The following is an 8,533-nucleotide window of genomic DNA, read 5'->3' as shown; positions in this document are numbered from 1 at the left end:
ACTTGTTTCTCAACTTCAAAAGCTTTCTAACTCCTTCAGATTCCATTTTTGATTCATTTACATAATCAAAAATGAAAGCAAAAGGCAAGAAAGTAACTTTTACGTGGTTCTTCGGTTTTGAAAAGTACTTTACGTTAATTTATTTACTTTGTGGGTAATTTTATATGAATTGTTTATATAATTTAAGTATATTTTTTAATTACAATTATTAATTAATGTTTTACCCAATAAGTACTTTATATTAACTAAAATAATCTTATCTAATAAGTATTATAACTTAAACTGAATTGATACACAAATTAATCTGCATTTGAGTTAATTTATAATTAAAAATGCATCAATAAGCTTATTTTTAGTGTTGACAGCTTTAAGGGCATCTCGGTCATTTTAACAGAAAAAAGTGTTTATCAGCGCTTGTTTACTAAATATTTTAATAGCTTTTTTTCAGCTTACGTACTTCTATCCAAACACGTTACTGCTTATTTGTAAAGTAAGCTCAAGAACTTAAAGAGTGCTTTTAAACACTTATGCTTAAAAGTCACTTTTTTCCCGCCAATCCAAACAGGCGCTTAAACTATAAGGCATTTGATATCTTACGGCTTCTGACATACAGTCAACCAAGTTATTGTCACATTCTAACAATCTTCTTTTCTCTGCGGCTTCTCTGAATGTACTGCAACATATTCCATTTAGAGTTCGCAAATATTGATATGATTTTGGTCCTCTAATATTCATTAATAACAATCTAAGATAGTATATTTTCCCTCTGTAGGATGACATGTCACAATACGTCCAATAACAGTACCCCATTATTGACGTGTCCACATTCTATATTGTTTGGACCATACAAAATATTCTGAAAATTCCTTGTAAATTAATTTTAGATTCTTAGCATCTTTGTTTTCTCTGTTCATCAGAAAAAATTTTGTCAACATTGTTTTTCTAATCATGGGATTACTTACAATTGCATTTATAGTCTGTGTGATTTTAAAAGAGATAAATTATTGTTCTTCAAGATGTAGCTGAAGATGGTAAATAGCTGGGCTCATTTCACTAATGGAAAAACCAAATAAACGCCAAGATGGGTATCTATTTCAATATTCGGATCATCAACATGTACGAAAAAGATAATTTTATCATGTCCCTTGCAAATATATTTATAAAGATATTTGATAACTTTAATATCAGAACAAATTTCAATATTAATATGACAATTAAATTTACTCAGTAGATATGGATTGTAAGGAACTACCCAGGAGTTATCAAGAAGTTGTCCTCTAATATGTATAACTTTGCCGGTATTTCGTCTTTGATATATTGGATACTCATCTTTTCCCTTTGATACGTGGTCAGCAAATTCTTTTGGATATTCAAACTTACAATATCCCTTTTTTCTGTACAATGACATTTAGGATTTAAGCTACCACAAGGTCCATGCATTATATGTTTAGTAACAAGTGTATACAAGTAATCATTCATATCAAGATCAGGCAATTCAGCACAAATAATTTTATCACAAGCTTCTGCAGTTAACAATTTATATTCATTATTGAGTATGATAAGAAAATGAGCATGTGGAAGACCGCGCTTCTGAAATTCAATAGTGTACATAAAAGCATCAACTCTACCAAATATATTTCTCTTTATTATATTTGTTTTCATCTCTTCTACCTTTTCTCTAAATACTCGACTAACTAAATCAGGCCTATTTTGTACCTCATATGTTAATAATAAATATTTTTCTATTTCAGGCCAAGATGGATTACATGTCATTGTCAAAAATATATTAGGTTTTCCAAAATGTTGCACTAATGCAATAGCGTCCATATATCTTCGGCGCATATCTCTAGGACCTCCTACAAAACTCGCAGGAAGAAAACGTTGTTTACCAATATTTGATGAATCTCTCTTTCCGTGTCTTAGAACATCAAGAAGCCCCGCTAACGCATCAACTCGAAATAAGTCTTGGTTAAGTGAATATAAATCTAACCTTTGAGTCTCAAGCTTGATGAATTGATCAACCGAGTACTGTTGAAATGCTCTCCCAGCATGTAAAACTCTGTTTTCTTCGTCATTCCTCATTTGGATCTTATAACAGTAATACTCACGGCAAGATATAATATTTCTTTTTCGTTTCTTTTTTTGCAGAAGTTCTGCTTCCATGTCAAGAAGCATGTCAATTGAGCACATATTATTTACACTTGGAAGTTGTTCATGTTCATAGTAAATTCCAGTACTACCAGTATTGTTTGTTCGAATGATCTTTTTAATACCACAATGCCATCCATTCTGTCCATAAGGAAATAGTAATGGATATTGCAACGAATCCTAACAACCGTAGTAATAATTTACCAATTGGCTCTTACAATTACATGTATAAATTCGAATGTGTGGTAAAGAAATATTGGAACTACTCTCATCTTCTATCCATATTGATGCGGCTTCTGACGATGTTAGTAAGTTGTATATTCTTTGATCTAAACCAGAGCCAGACTTAAGCGCAATATAGAAGTTGGATAATTCTGGGATATCTGTTAACGATTTCAAAAAGATACATTATGGGTTTATTTTTAATGTGTCCATCAAAGTTCTGATAACTGATTCATTATGCTTGTCAGAGAATGCCATCCGATTTGCTACCTCATTATTTGTATTGTAGAAATACAGCTGTAGATTTTTAGCCGGTTGACTCGATGGCATCAAGTTATCTATAAAATGATACATTTTTTCCTGAACTCTAAATGTATAAATACCATAATTTCTTTTCACTAAATCTCTGTCATATTTCACTCCAACAAAAGTAAATGCGAACATATTGTTATACATTCTAACATAAGTGCGAAAATGTTCAGATTCCTCAGAGTTTCCTAAATAAAGATTTAGCAATTCAGTAGGCATTCCATAGTGAATCAGTTTCACTGAACCATTGTCACAACAAAATCCTAATGGTTCATATTCAAATCTTTTGGCTCTACAAAATTGACAGTTTGATACAGGTTTGAGTGTAAAAGAATCATTAGGCAATTCATTAATGTTCCAGCAACCAAATTTTCTAGATTTACGACCTGTGTATCTCAGATTTTAGCAAAGAAAAATATGTCAGCTGAGGAAAATAAAAGAGTGAAAAGGTTTGAACGGTAGATGAAAACAAACCTTTCTTTGTCGCAGTACGCGACGTAATGTTATATTGTTCGTTGTACGTTCCTGATATTGACTCTAACATATAAGGAACTATCGTATAAGCCAGTTATCTGAAAAATCTACAAACTTGAACATCATAGTTGTAGACTTACCAACTTCAAAAATGCAAGAGCTGTCACCTATAACTCTGCCATTATCAGAAACGGCTAAGAAAGACAAAGAGAACACATGTCAATTAAACCAGATTGAGTTATATCGACATATATATAAAACCATACACACATAAACAGCAAGTTATTAACAAAAATTTAATATTGTACTAACTTGTTTCCAAGAGAGAAGATGTGGCTCCTCTTACACCAATTCTATTTTCGATCAGCTCGCCGTTAAGATGAGAGGAAGTTGGTACCTCAGCGGAGTTACCAATAGGGTTCTGTGTTGTGGAATGAAGGTACGCCATTCGTCGTTGCATTAAGTTTAATTCTCTTCTGTCTGCTGACATCTCTCTATACATTTCACTCCGTCTCTGTTTTATTTTAACACCTCTTTCTTCAGAACATTGACGTTTCCCTTTTTTTTTATCGGAGGTAGAATCAACAGTTTTTTCGAGCCTAGTTATCTCCGTATAGTCAGAAACACTGACAGCTAGCAAAAAAATGAGTGAAACCCGAGGAACAAAAATTACAAAGAATAATTTTAGGCAAAAGAAAAATGAAACCCAAATAAAATTACTTAAAAGACTCTTCAATTGGCAATAGAAATAGAAGCAAAGGTACAGCTAATAAAAGCGAAGCAAAAATCGGAACTAAATTTTCAGAAGAAGAGACCAAATTCCCTAAAAAAATCAGTACTAAGTTAAGGTTGAATGAACTCTTTTCAAATGCATCTGTACTTACGCGTGGACAAGCTTGCTGATAAAGTGGGACCTCCACCTATATTTTGTATGCACACGCTTAGTTTACCGTATAAGACGATTAATTCTCTGAAAAAAATGGGCCCTGCTTTATTTATAATTCACCTAATGTTATATATCTACACCTCACGCGCTGCATATGCAGTCATTCAAAAATTTCCCCCCTTTAAATATGAAATTTATTTCCATTGGAATTTTTTCTGAAGATGGACTCTAACACAAGATTTCTTTTATAACAAAAAGGTTGTATTATTACCCAGCAACTTAAACAAAAAATAGCCAAAAATTTTGTTAGTCTATGTCTTCCATTTCAAATTTCATGGGAAGCATCAGGTTCATGAATTAGCACCATGAATGAATATTATAGGTACTTTTCGTATATCACTTTGATCTACACAGAGCAGACCACCTTGGTGATTATTCATTTGACCGAGTATAGAAGAATCACAAAATAAATTATAACAGGAGTTGCGACATAGCTCCATAAATTTCAAAACAACAATAAATTCCTCCGCTACCCTCGAAGGAAAAGAGAGTAAAAGAATAAGAATCAATCTAAGTATTTGGAAGAACAAAGATGAATAGAATGATAATCCTACTTTGGACAAATAAATCAATTAAGCATTTGAAGAAAGTCAAATAAAAAAAGTTAATTCCGATAGTTTTCCTTATTGAAGTAAAATTCCTAGAAATAGCGTAAGTAAGGAAGCAAACCAAAGTGATATTAAATAAACAAAGAAACATCCACAGAGACTATCAATAAAAATTAATGCGGGAAGAACTGAAAATTCATATTAATCAGTGATTGACATACCAAGTTAATAGGAAACTAGACATGAATTTTTGACAGAAATTCATGCTTTTTGTAACCCATGAAGGAAAAGAAAAAACAAAGAAGGTCAGTGAAATAAACATCATATTTGAAGCTTAATTTACCGAGTCAAAATCAAATTAAAACAGTCCACAAACATCCGTAGTTTCTTTCGGACAATTTATCAAATACCTCTAATGCATGTCCGGATGTGGTATCTAAATAATAGATTGAAATCGATTCTTACTGCACTTTAGAAGAGTTGAAAGAAATGATGAAGTATTCCGTCATTCACATCGTAACGACCCGGCCGGTCGTTTTGAGAGTTATATGCCCGATCCCCTATTTACTATTTTTCCGTATCTGTTTCAGCTTATGTGACTTGCCGAGAGGTTTTATTTTGGTTTTTGGGGTGTTTTGGGATACTTAGCCCCTAAATGGAAGTTTAAGTCTTAGGATTTTGTTCGTAGTCAAAAATGTATGAAGACGACTTTGGAATAGAGTTTCATCAATTATGTTAGCTCCGTTGGGTAATTTTGGACTTAGGGGCATGTCCGGATTATTTTTTGGAGGTCTGTATCTCATTTAGGCTTGAAATGGCGAAAGTCGGATTTTCGGAGATTTTGATCGGTAGTGGACTTTTTGATATCGGGGTCGGATTCCGATTACGGAAGTTAGAATAGGTTCGTAATATCAATTATGACTTGTGTATAAAATATGAAATCAATCGGACTTGATTTGATAGATTTCAGCGTCGGATGTGCAAGTTTAAAACTTTGAAGTTCATTAGGCTTGAATCGATGTGTAATTCGTGTTTTAGCATTGTTTAATGTGATCTAAGGGCTCGACTAAGTTCGTATGGTGTTATAGGATTGGTTGGTATGTTTGATTGAGATCCCGGGGGCCTCGGGTGTGTTTCAGATGCTTAACGGATTGAATTTGGACTTATGCAAATTGCTGAAGTTTCTAGTTTCTGGTGTTTTCGCACCTGCGGTGGGGTGACCGCATGTGCGGACTCGCACGTGCGAGAGGAGGATCGCAGATGCGAGCCGGAGGAGTTTGGCCTGGGGTCGCAGGTACGACATGAAGGCCGCAGGAGTGGAGTCGCTTCTGTGGAACTTGAACGCAGAAGCGGAGAGGCCTGGGAGGTTTGGGATCGCAGAGCGGAAGGGTCTCCGCAGAAGCGAGATCACAGGTGCGATCCCTGGTCCGCAGAAGCGGAAACCCTGGCCATAAGTGGAATCCGCACCCGCGATGGTTTTTCTGCAGGTGCGACTAGAGGTCCGCAGATGCAAAAATGCTGGACAGAACACTTAAATGCAATGATTCGCGATTTTTGCTCATTTTAAACATTTTGAGCTCGGGGTTGGCGATTTCTTGAGAGCAGTTTCGAAGGATTTCTTGAGGTAAGTCCCTTGTGCTTATTTTTGATCAATAATCTCACTTCCCCATTTATGTTTCCACCTAGTTAGTGTATTTTTAAGGTGGAATTTGGGATTTTGAGGCTAGGGATTTGGAGAATTTGATTTGAGGATTTGAGGGTCAAGTTGATGTCGGATATTGGTAATTATGGTATGTTTGGACTCGTGAGTGAATGGGTGTTCATATTTTGTAACTTTTACCCGATTCTGAGATGTGGGCCCGAGTCGACTTTTTAGGACAAATTTCAGAATTTTTGTTAAAGTCTTGATTTCATTAATTATATTAATTTCTTATAGTTGTATTTATGGTATGTAATTGATTTTGGCTAGATTTGGGCCATTCGGAGTCGGATATTCGTGGAAAAGGCATTGTCACCGATTGATTGAGCTTGGTTCGAGGTAAGTGGCTTGCCTAACCTTGTGTGGGGGAAATCCCCTTAGGGTTTGGTACTGTTGTGATATGTGAGCATCGTGTACGTGAGGTGACGAGTACGTACACGGGTTAGTTGTTGTAAAAACTTATTTATTTTACTGAGTAGCAACCTGTTATCCCTTTTCATATGAGTTATACCATTTAAATGAAAATTAGTCTGTTTTCACTCTTAATTGAGCTATTCCAGTATGTGTAGTTATCCTGCTTAGTCTAGTATCGCATGTCTACGTGCTTTAACTGTTTATTTGAACTCTGTGAAGCATGCCTAGTTGATTCCTATTTTTCCTTGTTCTTTATCAGTATAACTGTAGAAATCTTGATGTTAACTGTTGTTTTTATCGGTTGAGCTTTGTGTTTACTTTTGAGACTATAGGGCGGTTCTTCAGGAGTTCTCCCCGCACATTTACTTTTGAGACTACGAGACGGTACCTCGGGAGTTCTCCCTGCACATTTACTTTTGAGACTACGAGGCGGTACCTCGGGAGTTCTCCCTGTACATTTACTTTTGAGACTACGAGGCGATTCCTCGGGAGTTCTCCCCGCACATTTACTTTTGAGACTACGAGGCGGTACCTCGGAAGTTCTCCATGTATATTTATTTTGGGACTACGAGACGGTATCTCGGGAGATCTCCTGCTGTTTACCCCTGTGTGTTGTACTGTTGCCTTGCTGTGTTTCCTTTTCTTAAATTCTAGTCTCTTATTATATTGTATATTCTCCTGCCTTATTTATTATTTACCAGTGGGCCTGACCTGACCTCATCACTACTCGATCGAGGTTAGGCTTGGAACTTACTGGGTACCGTTGTGGTTTACTCATGCTACTCTTCTGCACATGTTTTGTGTGCAGATCCAGGTACCTCTTATCAGCCCCGCTATTAGCTGAGAGTGTTTGCTGTTGTACGGAGACTTCAAGGTACATCTGCCGCGTCCGTAGACCTCGGAGTCCCCTTCTATTCTCCCCTATGTCAATTACCTTCTGTACTTCTTTTGTTATACTTTGGTGTATAGAGATACTACTTTTCCTTCTGTAGCTTGTGACTCATGATGTTCCGGGTTTTGGGAAGACTGTGTATTTATAGAGTATTGGTTATTTTACATGCCGAGCGGCATTGTTACTAGTTATTTAGTTATCCACTGCTGTTAGTTTCTAAATTTTAGTTTCGTGTTGTTATTTTTCGCAATTTATTAGGCTTACCTAGTCGTAGAGACTAAGTGCCATCACGATGTTATACGGAGGGAGTTTGGGTCGTGACACGCATAAATTAGAAACTACCTTGAAATTGTCGGAGCACTAGTCACTATAACCCCTGATTAGCAAACGTTGTGTTCTTCAGAGAAACCCGATAGCAAAACCAAGCAAAATACCAAAAGATCTTTCAAACTAGTGGACACCACAGCCAAAGTCCGAAATTTGCAGAGAAAAAGCTAAAGCAATCCAAACGAAAATAGAGAGCAGCAGCTAACGGATAAAGCAAAAGTAAAAGCGGCGACCGCCTAGGAGAATAGCCACGAAATTACCAAGTAATCCTTTGTCCAACCACTGAAATAACCAAAATGTCCCTTGTGCAAGCAGGGATGTCAACGAAGACCTCCCTGCTTCACCTGTTCCTACCCTACCGCAGCCAAAGTCCGAAATTCGCAGAGAAAAAGCTAAAGCCAAACAAAAGCAGAGAGGAGCAGCTAATGGATAAAGCAAAAGTAAATGCAGCGACTTCCCAGGATAATAGCCACGAAATTACCAAGTAATCCTTCGTCCAACCATTAAAATGACCAAAATGTCCCTTGTGCAAGCAGCGATGTCAACGAAGACCC

The 8,533-nt window shown here is 36.2% G+C and overlaps 1 long non-coding RNA gene across 1 annotated transcript; it reads left to right on the top strand.

Moving 5' to 3' along the window:
* The first annotated feature begins 3,454 nt into the window (after window positions 1–3,454).
* LOC142177654 (uncharacterized) lies at window positions 3,455–7,873 on the top strand. The gene is made up of 3 exons (XR_012706229.1): window positions 3,455–3,592; window positions 6,617–6,685; window positions 7,569–7,873. It is a non-coding gene; the product is annotated as an uncharacterized LOC142177654 (long non-coding RNA).
* Window positions 7,874–8,533: the final 660 nt, after the last annotated feature.

Source organism: Nicotiana tabacum, chromosome 23 (genome assembly GCF_000715075.1).
Source record: "Nicotiana tabacum cultivar K326 chromosome 23, ASM71507v2, whole genome shotgun sequence".
In the NCBI taxonomy this organism is placed as follows: domain Eukaryota; kingdom Viridiplantae; phylum Streptophyta; class Magnoliopsida; order Solanales; family Solanaceae; genus Nicotiana; species Nicotiana tabacum.
Note: the sequence above shows the minus strand (reverse complement) of the source record. Positions and strands in the feature narration are given on the sequence as shown.